Source organism: Phyllobates terribilis, unplaced genomic scaffold (genome assembly GCF_046119375.1).
Source record: "Phyllobates terribilis strain yellow unplaced genomic scaffold, ASM4611937v1 Scaffold_5__5_contigs__length_657084704, whole genome shotgun sequence".
Lineage (NCBI taxonomy): Eukaryota > Metazoa > Chordata > Amphibia > Anura > Dendrobatidae > Phyllobates > Phyllobates terribilis.
The window spans coordinates 498,197,203-498,211,347 of record NW_027362765.1 but is presented as its reverse complement, the minus strand read 5'-3'; positions in this window follow the sequence as shown (position 1 = coordinate 498,211,347).

The window sequence follows — 14,145 nt, the reverse complement described above, 5'->3', positions numbered from 1 at the left end:
TGGGGCCATTATTCTGTATGGAGGACTATGTGGGGCCATTATACTGTATGGAGGACTATGTGGGGCCATTATACTGTATGGAGGACTATGCAGGACCATTATACTGTATGCAGGACTATGTGGGCCCATTATTCTGTATAGAGGACGATGTGGGACCCATTATACTGTATGGAGGATTATGTGGGGCCATTATACTGTATGTAGGATTATGTGGGGTCCTTTGTACTGTATGGAGGACTATATGGGGCCCATTATTCTGTATGGAGGACTATGTGGGGCCCATTATTCTGTATGGAGGACTATGAGGGGCCCATTATTCTGTATGGAGGACTATGTGGGACCCATTATACTGTATGGAGGATTATGTGGGGCCATTATACTGTATGGAGGACTATGTGGGGCCCATTATACTGTATGGAGGACTATGTGGGGCAATTATACTGTATGGAGGATTATGTGGGGTCCATTATACTGTATGGAGGACTATGTGGGGCCCATTATACTGTATGGATGACTATGTAGGGCCCATTATACTGTATGGATGACTATGTGGGGACATTATACTGTATGGAGGGCTGTGTGGGGATAACAGTTGGAGAATCATACTGTGATGGGGTCACCATTCTTTGTTGGGGGGATTGAGGGAGAGGGGTACAGTAGGGTCATCATATTGTGAGTGTGGAGGAATTCACTGTGTGGGTATCATACTATGTTTGGGGGCACTTTTGTTTGCATCATACATTATTATCTGTTTCATTTAAGAATTTTTATCCTCTGTTAAATTACATATTTACATTAGGCCATTTGGTCATATGCTTTTTACTGCTTTTACATAACATACTATAATTTTCCACTATAATTTTTAAATCAATCGTCATATTTGATAAAGAAAAACTTCATCAATTGTAGACACTTTTTTAATAAATATTAAGGTTGGTGCGCGACTTTGTCCAAGCTTTGAACTTTGGCCCTCTGTGTATTTGAATTGACATCTCTGGCTTTAAAGGGAACCTGTCATGTCATATCTACTATCTACACTGCCCCCATTGCTTTGTTTGTGATGCAATGTGCATAACTAACACGCTTTTTTCATTAAAATCGGTGCTAATATTGACGCGCCCCCAGGGCAATGGGGTACTCGGCAGCCGGGCCTATGGAAGCTGGTGGGGGATAGGTCACAGTGGCTGGCCCGGTCCGTGGCCCAGGGCGGTCAACCGCAAAGGGGATTGTAACTTGGATAAAAATAAATAAATAGTTCGGGACGCCACCTGTGGTACCTGGTAAGGATTACCAGCGCTGCGGCAGACCTCTGGGGGGTGATGGGATGGCAGCTGGGATGTTTCTGCTCCCCACAGGTGGAGCGGGCTCCCGGGGCACTGTGGAGTTTGATGGTGGTGGTGCTGGGACTTGTAGTGCAGGTGGTAGTGATGGCGCAGCTGAAATAATGGATGGAGGCAGTGCGGTGCAGTCATCCGAGTCTTTACTCACAGTTCTCATGTACGTTCCACTGATACACTGCGCAGGTGCCAGCCTCCCACGTCGCGCTGCGGTCACCAAACCGGGGGTTCAGCTCTTCCTCAGGTAGGTTAGGAGCACCTGACGGAACCCCGCTTTCTTATGTTCCTCTCTAGACTGACTTCACGCTGGGTCTTCTCCCTCCTGCCCTGCGCTTCCCCACTCTCAGTCCTGCTCGGGTGCTCTGAAGTCCCTCTGGGCAACTTGGAGTTCCCGGACCTGCTTGACCCTCACGGTGACTAGGATGAGACTTTGGCAACTGCACTATAAAAGCCAGAAGCCTCCGGGTTTTTCCAGCCGAGACCTGGAGTAACACGGCTGGTCCAGGGGCCGGTCCCCTTCTTGCGGCCTGATCCCTAAGTCTTCCGACAGATTCGGGGCATACGGTTGCCGTCCTGCACTCGCCGTACCCCCTGGGATCCCTTCAATAGAACTGAGCCTTTCTCCTCTGCTCCCCTCCTGGGCCTCTAGCACTAGGCCCCACTTGTGGAGCAGAGCTCCTGACGAGACTCTGCTCCCTGACTGACTGTCCTCACTCACTGACCTACTGAACTGCCACCCTAAGATGGCTTCCCTTAATATACCTCCTTCTATGGTGCTCCCCTACTCTACTTCCTCCACCCACACCCACTACTGTTTCCCCCTACCTTTGGGTTCCCCCCACTCCAGCCAGGGACAGGGCTCAGCAGGAAAACACATTGCATCTTGCCCTTCCAGCCGGCCTGGAGCAATGTAGTGTTGAATGTGGGTGTTGGGGTTCCGGGCAGCACTCCCTCCTTACCAGAGAGAAGGAGACACCACACCTCTGGGTGAGGTACAGTACCTCTGTGGCGACTGAACCCTCAGGGGCGCCACACTATCATGTGTAAAAAACACTTTATATGTTTATATCATACCTGCTTGTTTAGTCATAGGGGTGTGATTTCTCGCATTTAGTCAGGGTTGGCATCACCCACGCTATTCGTACTTTGCTCCCGGCTCCAGTTTAGATACTACACAGGACATGACAGGTTACCTTTAAATGAGAACCAATCACCTAAGAATGATACTAATTACATTTGAAAAACAAAAACTGGGTAGGTCAAGATTAGAGATGAGTGGTGTTCGACTAGAACTGTTCGCCAATCTCAAATTCGAGCTGTTTTGGGCGGTGTTCGAGTTGTTCGACGAACCCGAACGATTTGCAAAAAATTCGGCTGTTCGAGGTTATGTTCGATAACTGTTCGTGCACCAAAAGCGTGTCCTGCATGTCTGGCGCTATTTAGAGCACCAATCATGCAGGGATTGTCTGCCACTCACTGTAATGCCACAGCCATGGTGGTTGTGGCATTACAGTGATTGCCCAAATCGATGGGAACAGTGCCAACAGTGAAACATGAAAAGCCGGCAATTCAGCAGCGGCATACACCTGTACCCAACAATTTAGAACCGAAAGAATAGAGCTTCACACATAGATTAGATAGATATAAACATGTCAGCCACATATATACGAAGTACAGTGACAGTGTTGCTTACTGTACTTGTCATTTAGCGTAAAGGATTTATCAAAAAAAATAATAGTGTTTTCATGCACCGTCTCTTTAAAAAAGCCGGCCGGCAATTCAGCAGCGGTACCCGACAATTTAGAATAGAAAGAATAGAGAATCACACATAGATTAGATAGATAGAAACATGTCAGTCACATATATATGAAGTACAGTGACAGTGCTGCTTACTGTACTTGTCATTTAGCGTAAAGGATTTATCAAAAAAAATAATAGTGTTTTCATGCACCGTCTCTTTAAAAAAGCCGGCCGGCAATTCAGCAGCAGTACCCGACAATTTATAACAGACAGAATAGAGCTTCACACATAGATTAGATAGATAGAAACATGTCAGTCACATATATATGAAGTACAGTGATAGTGTTGGTTACTGTACTTGTCATTTAGTATTAAAATAAAGGATTTATTATTAAAAAAATTGGCGTGGGGTTCCCCTTAATTTTAGGCTCTAGCGGAGGTTAAGCAGACGGCTGCGGCAGATGTTTGAAGCCTGGGAAGGGGGTAATACCCACGGAGCTTCCCAGGCTACTAATATCAGCCCCCAGCTGAATACATAGCCTTTACTAGCTATTAAAATGGGGGACCCCCCAAAAAAAATGACGTGGGGTCCCCCCTAATTTAATAGCTAGCAAAGGCTAGGCAGACAGCTGGGGGCTGATATTAATAGCCCAGGAAGGGAGCCATGAATATTGGCCCCCTCCCAGGCTAGAAACACCAGCCGTCAGCCGCCCCAGAAATGGCGCATTCATAGGATGCGCCAATTCTGGCACTTAGCCTCGCTCTTCCACGCTGCCCTGGTGCGGTGGCAGGGGGTAATAGGGTTGGGGTTGATGTCGGCTTATAATGCCAGCTGACATCAAGCCCAGGTTAGTAATGGAGAGGCGTCTATAAGACACCCCCATTACTAACCCCATGGTCAAAGTTAAAAAAAACACAAACACCCAGAATAAAGTCCTTTAATTGAAATAAAGACACAATCCTTTATTGTTCTAAATTAAACCATACTTACCGTCACGCCCATTCCAGCTGAAGCCAACGATCTCCTGCAATAAAAGAAAAATAATAAAGCAACCTCATCCTTACCTTTCCATGGTTCCCACGACAGCTTCAGCTCTGCTACATCGAGATGACAGACTGGACCGCAGCAGAACGCTGCCATCCAGCCTCTCATCCCGCAGACACTGAGAAGCGCAGGCTTGCTTGCGCTGCTCAGCGTCTCTCTGTGACGACATCCAGATGAGCCGAGTTCATGTCCAATGAACTCGGCTCACCTCATGCACGTCACTGACAGCGTGGGAAAATTCTCACGCTGAAGCGGTGAGTGCAGGAGAATTCTCCCACGCTGTCAGTGACGTGCATAAGGTGAGCTCATGTCCAATGAACTCAGCTCACCTCCTGCACGTCACTGACAGCGTGGGAGAATTCTCCTGCACTCAGCGCTTCAGTGTGAGAATTCTCCCACGCTGAAGCGCTGAGTGCAGGAGAATTTTCCCACGCTGTCAGTGACGTGCATGAGGTGAGCCGAGTTCATTGGACATTAACTCGGCTCATCTGGATGCCCTCACAGAGAGACACTGTGGAGCGCAAGCAAGCCTGCGCTTCTCAGTGTCTGCGGGATGACAGGCTGGATGGCAGCGTTCTGCTGCGGTCCAGCCTGTCATCTCGATGTAGCAGAGCTGAAGCTGTCATGGGAACCATGGAAAGGTAAGGATGATGTTGCTTTATTATTTTTCTTTTATTTCAGGAGATCGTTGGCTTCAGCTGGAATGGGCGTGATGGTAAGTATGGTTTAATTTAGAACAATAAAGAATTGTGTGTTTATTTCAATTAAAGGACTTTTTTCTGGGTGTTGTGTTTTTTTTAAATACTTTACTAGAAATTCATGGTGGTCATGTCTAATATTGGCGTGACCCCATGAATTTCGGGCTTAGGGCCAGCTGATAATGCCAAGCTGGCCCTAACCCCTTTATTACCCAGTGAGCCACCGCATCAGGGCCCTGGATGAGTTGGGTACAGCGCCAGAAGATGGCGCTTCTATGAACGCGCCATTTTCCGGGGTGGCTGCGGACTGCAATTTGCAGCGGGGGTGGCCCAGAAAGCTTGGGCCTCCCTGCGCTGCGGATTCCAGCCCCCAGCTGCCTAGTTGTACCTGGCTGGACACAAAAACAGGGCGAAGCCCCACGTCAATTTTCTTTAAATTATTTCATGAAATAATTAAGAAAAAAAGGGCTTCCCTATATTGTTGTGTCCGGCCAGGTACAAATAGGCAGCTGGTGGTTGGGGGCAGCCCGTTCCTGCCTGCTGTACCTGGCTGGACACAAATATAGTGCGAAGCCCCACCTCAATTTTTTTTAAATTATTTCATGAATTTCCTGAAATAATTAAAAAAAATTGAAGTGGGTCTTCGCACTATATTTGTGTCCAGCCAGGTACAGCAGGCAGGAACGGGCTGCCCCCATCCACCAGCTGCCTATTTGTACCTGGCCGGACACAACAATATAGGGAAGCCCTTTTTTTCTTAATTATTTCATGAATTTCATGAAATAATTAAAAAAAATTGAAGTGGGGCTTCGCACTATATTTGTGTCCAGCCAGGTACAGCAGGCAGGAACGGGCTGCCCCCAACCACCAGCTGCCTATTTGTACCTGGCCGGACACAACAATATAGGGAAGGCCTTTTTTTCTTAATTATTTCATGAATTTCATGAAATAATTAAAAAAAAAGTACGTGGGGCTTCGCCCTATTTTTGTGTCCAGCCAGGTACAACTAGGCAGCTGGGGGCTGGAATCTGCAGCGCAGGGAGGCCCAAGCTTTCTGGGCCCCCCCCCCCCCGCTACAAATTGCAGTCCGCAGCCACCCCGGAAAATGGCGCGTTCATAGAAGCGCCATCTTCTGGCGCTGTACCCAACTCATCCAGGGCCCTGGTGCGGTGGCTCACTGGGTAATAAAGGGGTTAGGGCCAGCTTGGTATTATCAGCTGGCCCCAAGCCCAAAATTCATGGGGTCACGCCAGTATTAGACATGACCGCCATGAATTTCTAGTAAAGTATTTAAAAAAAACACAACACCCAGAATAAAGTCCTTTAATTGAAATAAAGACACAATTCTTTATTGTTCTAAATTAAACCATACTTACCATCACACCCATTCCAGCTGAAGCCAACGATCTCCTGCAATAAAAGAAAAATAATAAACCAACCTCATCCTTACCTTTCCATGGTTCCCACGACAGCTTCATCTCTGCTACATCGAGATGACTGGCTGGACCGCAGCAGAACGCTGCCATCCAGTCTGTCATCCCGCAGACACTGAGAAGCGCAGGCATGCTTGCGCTCCTCACTGTCTCGCTGTGACGGCATCCAGATGAGCCGAGGTCATGTCCAATGAACTCGGCTCACCTCATGCACGTCACTGACAGCGTGGGAAAATTCTCACGCTGAAGTGCTGAGTGCAGGAGAATTCTCCCACGCTGTCAGTGATGTGCATGAGGTGAGCTCATGTCCAATGAACTCGGCTCACCTCCTGCACGTCACTGACAGCGTGGGAAAATTCTCCTGCAATCAGCGCTTCAGCGTGAGAATTTTCCCACGCTGTCAGTGACGTGCATGAGGTGAGCCGAGTTCATTGGACATGAACTCGGCTCATCTGGATGTCGTCACAGAGAGACGCTGAGCAGCGCAAGCAAGCCTGCGCTTCTCAGTGTCTGCGGGATGACAGGCTGGATGGCAGCGTTCTGCTGCGGTCCAGCCTGTCATCTCGATGTAGCAGAGCTGAAGCTGTCGTGGGAACCATGGAAAGGTAAGGATGAGGTTGCTTTATTATTTTTCTTTTATTGCAGGAGATCGTTGGCTTCAGCTGGAATGGGCGTGATGGTAAGTATGGTTTAATTTAGAACAATAAAGGATTGTGTCTTTATTTCAATTAAAGGACTTTATTCTGGGTGTTTGTGTTTTTTTTAACTTTGACTATGGGGTTAGTAATGGGGGTGTCTTATAGACGCCTCTCCATTACTAACCTGGGCTTGATGTCAGCTGGCATTATAAGCTGACATCAACCCCAACCCTATTACCCCCTGCCACCGCACCAGGGCAGCGTGGAAGAGCGAGGCTAAGTGCCAGAATTGGCGCATCCTATGAATGCGCCATTTCTGGGGCGGCTGACGGCTGGTGTTTCTAGCCTGGGAGGGGGCCAATATTCATGGCTCCCTTCCTGGGCTATTAATATCAGCCCCCAGCTGTCTGCCTAGCCTTTGCTAGCTATTAAATTAGGGGGGACCCCACGTCATTTTTTTTGGGGGGTCCCCCATTTTAATAGCTAGTAAAGGCTATGTATTCAGCTGGGGGCTGATATTAGTAGCCTGGGAAGCTCCGTGGGTATTACCCCCTTCCCAGGCTTCAAACATCTGCCCCAGCCGTCTGCTTAACCTCCGCTAGAGCCTAAAATTAAGGGGAACCCCACGCCAATTTTTTTAATAATAAATCCTTTATTTTAATACTAAATGACAAGTACAGTAACCAACACTATCACTGTACTTCATATATATGTGACTGACATGTTTCTATCTATCTAATCTATGTGTGAAGCTCTATTCTTTCTGTTCTAAATTGTCGGGTACAGATGCTGAATTGCCGGCCGGCTTTTTTAAAGAGACGGTGCATGAAAACACTAATATTTTTTTTAATAAATCCTTTACACTAAATGACAAGTGCAGTAACCAACACTGTCACTGTGCTTCTTATATGTGTGACTGACATGTTTCTATCTATCTAATCTATGTGTGATGCTCTATTCCTTCTTGTCTAAATTGTCGGGTACCGGTGTATGCCGCTGCTGAATTTGCCGGCCGGCTTTTTTAAAGAGAGTGTCTTCTGAGCAGTTTGTCAGCTTTTGGACACCTTTGCAGGTGTTTTCTATGTGTTTCTATGTGTTTTTGTTTGCCTGCCATTGGTTTTAACGGTGTTCGACGGTGTTCTAAGGTGTTCGACGAACAGTTCCTCGAACATCCCGGTGTTCGACGAACCGAACCGAACCCGAACACTACGGGGGTGGCTCAACACTAGTCAAGATAGAAATACAGAAATGCAAAGTAAGCGCTCTTTCACACGTCCGGATATTTCCTCTACTGGAAAAACCAGTACCGGAGATCTCCATGTCCGTGTGTCAGTGTGTACCTTTGTGGCATACATGTGGAAACCGTGTGCTGCTCATGTGCCACATCAGGATCACACGTACCGGCGCCTGGGAAACAGTGGTACAGTTAGTGCTATTCCCAAGCGCTGGGTGCTGAAGGAGTCACTCATCAGTGTCCCCTGCTGGCGCTGCAATTAGCGCTAGCAAGGGACAATGTTGAGAGTAGCATTCTGCTCCCAATGTCTCCAAAACCTGTAAAAATAAGAATAAAATAAAAAAATCATTATACTCACCTGGCTTGAGGCAACCGCACATGCTGAGAAGCAGAGGAGAATGACTCACTGCAGCGAGCGGGCCCCTGAACTGCGCTGAGCTCACTGAGTGACAGGACACCGCTCACTGAGCTCAGTGCACATCAGGGGCCCGCTCACTGCAGCGAGTTATTCTCCTCTGCTTCTCAGTGTGTGCGGTCACCTCAAGCCAGGGGAGTATAATGATTTTTTAAATTTTATTCTTATTTTTACAGGTTTTAGAGATATCAGGAGGTGAATACTACTCTCAACATTGTCCCTTGGTAGCCCTACTCTCAACATTGTCCCTTGGTAGCCCTGATCGCAGCACAAGCAGGGGACAATGATGAGTGATTCCTTTAGCACCTGGCACTTAGGAACAGCGCTAACTGTACCGCTGATTCCCAGGCGCCAGTACATATCAAACACTGACATGTTGTCACTGGTGTGTCAGGTGTGACAGACAGTTGCTCTGGATCTGGCTGTAGAAGGTCACTGGCATTGCAGATGCCTTCTTGATCCTCTCATCTCTGTTGTATAGTTATATCCTTCTTTCTTTAGGACCAAGCAGTGACCTCCACCTTCTGCTGATGATTGACACACCCTTGCTTGGTAGTTAAAAACTCTCAGTTTCTCCACAGAGTCACCCGTGATAGTTCTATGTACCTCTATGCAGGCTTGGAGCACTAGCAGTCAGCTAGTTTCTTCTTTGGTGCCCTTGGAGGACAGTTAGCTTTATCGCTCTGGTGTCTGCTCAAGCTAAGTGTATCTTCTTTGTTTGTTTACCTTATTGTCTTTAGTTTGTAGTGGGGCCTGACTAGTGCTCATCCCATCCCTTCCCTATCTAGGCCCTAGCTCTAGGGACATTCAGAGATTAGGTTCCTACTTGGCGATAGGTGTGGAACCTATATAGGGACGATAGAGTAGGCAGGTTGATATTAGATCTAATTACTTATAGAGGTAAGGAGGGAGTAATAGATCACAGTAATTTATATATCAGAAAAAAAAATATTTTATCAAAAGTTTTAAAATATGTTATGGTATAAATATTCTCATACATATGGATATAGGACATAAACTTTAGTACAAAAGGTTTGTTAAAGGAGACCTATGAGCCAGACCACTATTTTATTTGTACCCTAGATCTATAGAATAGACAATGTTTTTTTAGTATAGAAAAGTTAGTAGGTTCCTTCCTTATAGTCTTTATGTAAGGTTCAATAGAGATAGTACTATTGATAATATTATAGAAGCAATATCAAAGTATACAATAAGGAAAGGTATATTACCTGTGGACATAGGGATGTGGTCTTAGATGGCTCACTTGTTACCTCGACGCGCGTTTCACCGCTGCTGCAGTTTCGTCAGGAGGTGTTGAATGCGTTAAGGTGTCGGGGTTTTATATGTGCTGTTCTATTATGATAGGTCCGATGTGAGCGGCGCGCCTCCGCCATGTTGCCGCGTCATCCAGGGGGGCCGCGCGCCCTACTCTCGCCACCATCTCCACGTGATCCGGTCACATGACCGTAGCCGTAGCCATGGCGACACGTCGTAGTTCCGGAGCACTCCCTCCCGGAGGACGCCGCAGCGCATGCGCGGTGCGCGCTCCATCGGACTGGTAACAGATATGATTATTTGGGAGCTTTTTCTATCAGATATATACGTTGTTCTTATTCTCACAGAATATCATAAACTATTTGTGCAAATGTATATCATAATGGTCTAATTTTTAAGAAGAATATTAGTGTTATATTAGATCTGCCTAGGGGTCTCCAATCTCCCTTTCCCTAGTTGTTGGGCTTCCTTCCTCCCCCTTCCTGTCATTGTACACTTGTGCCTTCCCTCACCTTGCGCGACATTACCACCGGCCATGCATAAAAATGAAAAAAAACAACTGACACATGGTTTTTTGTTTTATTTTTGTGTGTTTTTTTTTCATTCTCCCTTGGTTCATGGATCCCATTGCAATGCCGGCAGAGCAGTTGCACAAGCTGTCTCTGGAGGTGACTCACCTTCGCTCTGAGGTTCAGCTGCAACGGCAGTGGCTGCAGACTCCTAATGTTGTGGTCTCTGTGGGTAGGCCAGTCCAGCTTGAACCTAAAATTGCCCTCACAGACAGGTTTTCAGGAGTTTTTTTTGTGTTCAGGGAAGCTTGCAAGTTATATTTTAAACTTCGTCCTTAATCCTCTGGAGATGAGGTGCAGCGAGTGGGGATCATAATCTCACTGTTGCAAGGAGATCCTCAATCCTGGGCTTTCTCTTTGCCACAGAATTCTGTTTTTCTCCAATAAGTGGAAGGGTGTTTCGGGGCTCTAGACCTCATCTATGATGATCCTGACCGAATCTCCTTGGCTGAGTCCAGGCTGCATGGCCTTCAGCAGGAAATAGGTCAGTGGAGACGTATAGCTCCGAATTCCGCAGATGGGCAACTGATACCAAATGGAATGATCCGGCTCTTAGAAGTCAATTTTGTCAGGGCCTTACTGAAAGGTTGAAAGATGCCTTGGCAGTGTATGAAACCTCAAAGTCCTTGGAGGCTGCCATGTCATTGGCTAGACGTGTTGATTGATGCCTTTGGGATAGGTGGGTGAGACCACCTTCTCCGAAGCCCTCTTTTCGGGATAATGCCCCTTTGCCAGTGGAGCGGTCTGGGGGTGAACCAGTACTGATGAAGGTGGAAGAACCCATGCGATTAGGGGTGCCTCTGCATCATATATTTCCTCTGAGATCAGCAAAAAAAAAATGGTGTGTTTTTTTTTGTGGAAAAAAGGGATCTTGGGGTCTGTCCCTTGATTCCTAAGCAAAATAAAACTCGATTACCCCTGGTAGTCTGGAGTTGGATAATCAAGGGGTGTGTTTGTCGTCAACCTGCAGTTGGTGCTAGAGAGCAGGACTGAGAAAATTTCTGTGTTTGTAGATAGAGGAGGTGGAGTCAGCATGGTTGATACTGAGTTTGTGAGAACTCATGGGCTTGCTTTCTGTACTTTAGCTAAGCCCATTCCTATTTTTGCCATCAACTCAGCCTCACTAGCACAGAAAGCTCTGACTCAGATTGTACATAATGTAAGACTGAGGGTGGGGTCTATTTAATTCCTTGTTATGTCCTGGATGGCCTTCCCACTCCAACTGTACTGGGTCTACCCTGGTGGGTGAAACATAATCTGATACTGGATTGGCAATCCAGAGAGATCATTGAATGGGGAGATTTCTGCCATGAGAACTGTTTAAACATTTCCCTTTCTGTAGTCTCTACAGAGACCTTACCTGCATTTTTGTCTGGTTTTGAGGACGTTTTTTCTGAGAAGGGGTGTCAGGATTTGCCTCCTCATCGTGCATATGACTGTCCTATTAACCTGGCCCCAGGAGCTAAACTACCAAAGTACAGACTGTATAATCTTTCTGGCCATGAAAGACAAGCCACGAAGGATTTCATTGCGGAAAGTCTGGAGAAGGAACATATCAGACCCTCATCTTCGTCCGTGGCAGCAGGCTTCTTCTTTGTGAAGAAGAAAGATGGCGGTCTACGTCACTGTTTAGATTTCCAGGAATTTAATCAAATTACCATCCGAGATCCATACCCTATTCCTCTGATTCCAGATTTGTTCAGCCACATTGTGGGAGCTAAGGTGCTCTCCAAGTTGGATTTAAGGGGAGCCTACAATCTGGTTAGAATCATAGAAGTAGAGAAGGGGATGAATGGAAAATAGCGTTCAATACCCCTGAGGGGCATTTCTGGATATGCCTTTTGGTTTGACCAATGCACCTGTGATGTTCCAGCATTTAATAAATTATATTTTCCATCATTTGGTGGGCAGGTTTGTGGTGGTCTATCTGGATGATATTTTGGTTTACTCACCTGATTTTGAGACATATCAGGGGCATGTTAAACAGGTGCTTCAGATATTAAGGGATGCCAGAAAAATGTGTTTTCGCCATCTAGAAGGTGCAGTTTTTAGGGTACCTGTTGTCATCTTCGGGTTTTCGGATGGATCCAGAGAAGATCCATGCTGTCCTTGATTGGGACCATCTCAAGAACCTGAAGGCTTTACAGCGTTTTCTGGACTTTACTAATTTTTACCGGAAATTTATCTCAAATTATTTGGTAATTATGAAACTCCTCACTGACATGACAAGGAAGCGGTCTGATTTTTCTAAATGGTTGGATACCGCCCTGCAGACTTTTTCCTCCCTTAAGAGTTGTGTTGCCATTGCACCTATACTCAGTCAACCTGATGTTTCTCAATCTTTTATCGTGTAAGTTGATGCATTGGAGGTGGGGGTTGGTACTGTGTTGTCTCAGGGTCAGCCCACTAGTAAATGGCATCCATGCGCTTTCTTTTCCAAGAAATTAACTTCGGCTGAGAGAAATTATGATGTGGCTAATAGGGAGCTTTTAGCAATTAAATTGGCGTTCGAAGAATGGCGACATTGGTTGGAGGGGGCTATCCATCCTATTACTGTTATTACGAACCATAAGAACCTGTCACATCTCCAATCGGCTAAATGTCTTAACCCTAGGCAAGCTAGATGGTCTCTGTTTTTACTAGGTTAAATTTTGTTGTCACTTTCCATCAAGGTGTCAAAAACGTCAAGGCTGATGCTTTGTTCCGGAGCTGGTGGTGGTGACCATTAGTGATGAGCGAGCACTAAAATGCTTGGGTACTCATTGCTCGGGTCGATCAAATTGGAATACTCGGGTGCTCGACCCGAGCAACGAGCCCAATGTAAGTCTATGGGAAACTCGAGCATTTTTCAGGCGGCTCCCCCCGGCGGTCTGCAGAGGGCCTAAAAATTGCCCAAATCAATGGGAACAGTGCTCAAATGACATGGGAACAGCATGGGGAAGACCCCTGGAAGCATCTCTGACTCCCAGATCACTGCTGTCAGCAACGTGGTCAGAGTATTACGCCACTTTTACGGACTTACAATAAAACATAGGAAAACGAAACCAAAATGGATTTTCCTGGGAAAATATGTTATCCTTTCCAGGGTAATGACTTGAATATAAGGCAAAATAAATAACTAAAAACAAAAATACTCCTCCAAAACCTGGGCTATGTTCACACGTAGCGTTTTTGATGCGGTTTTGCACTTTTGAATTGCTTTCAACCAAGACAAATGCATTCACCAGGAAATGTCATTTTAACATTTTACAACCTTATCTGGCCATATGGTGTGTGACACATCATCATCAGACACATGCATACAGTGCTGAAAAGACATGGGAACAGCATGGGGAAGACCTATGGAAGCATCTCTGACTCCCAGGTCACTGCCTAAAAGTGTGCCCATCATAAGTGATCCTTGGCGCATGCGAAGATGCCTCACACCATGCACATGTTGTTGCAGACTGGCAACAATCACAGTCCGCGTCCTTGTCCCACTGCAGCGTTCAGTTGTCCTTACCCTATTCCTTGGAATTCAAGCGCAAGTATGCAGGCAGCCACCCACCCACCCACAGGCTGCAATACTATACTGGCAAATTTTTGACAGCTGCTTGCACTTGAAATGTTGCCTTTTAGGCTCGTGGAGGCGGAAACTTTTCACAACCTCATGCCGGCGGCGGCCGAGTGTCTATACTTGGTCCCCAGCCGCCAGTATATTTCCCGATATCGCCTCCGCCTTTCACAAGCACGGGTCCCACAACATTACCCGCGCCCTCCCC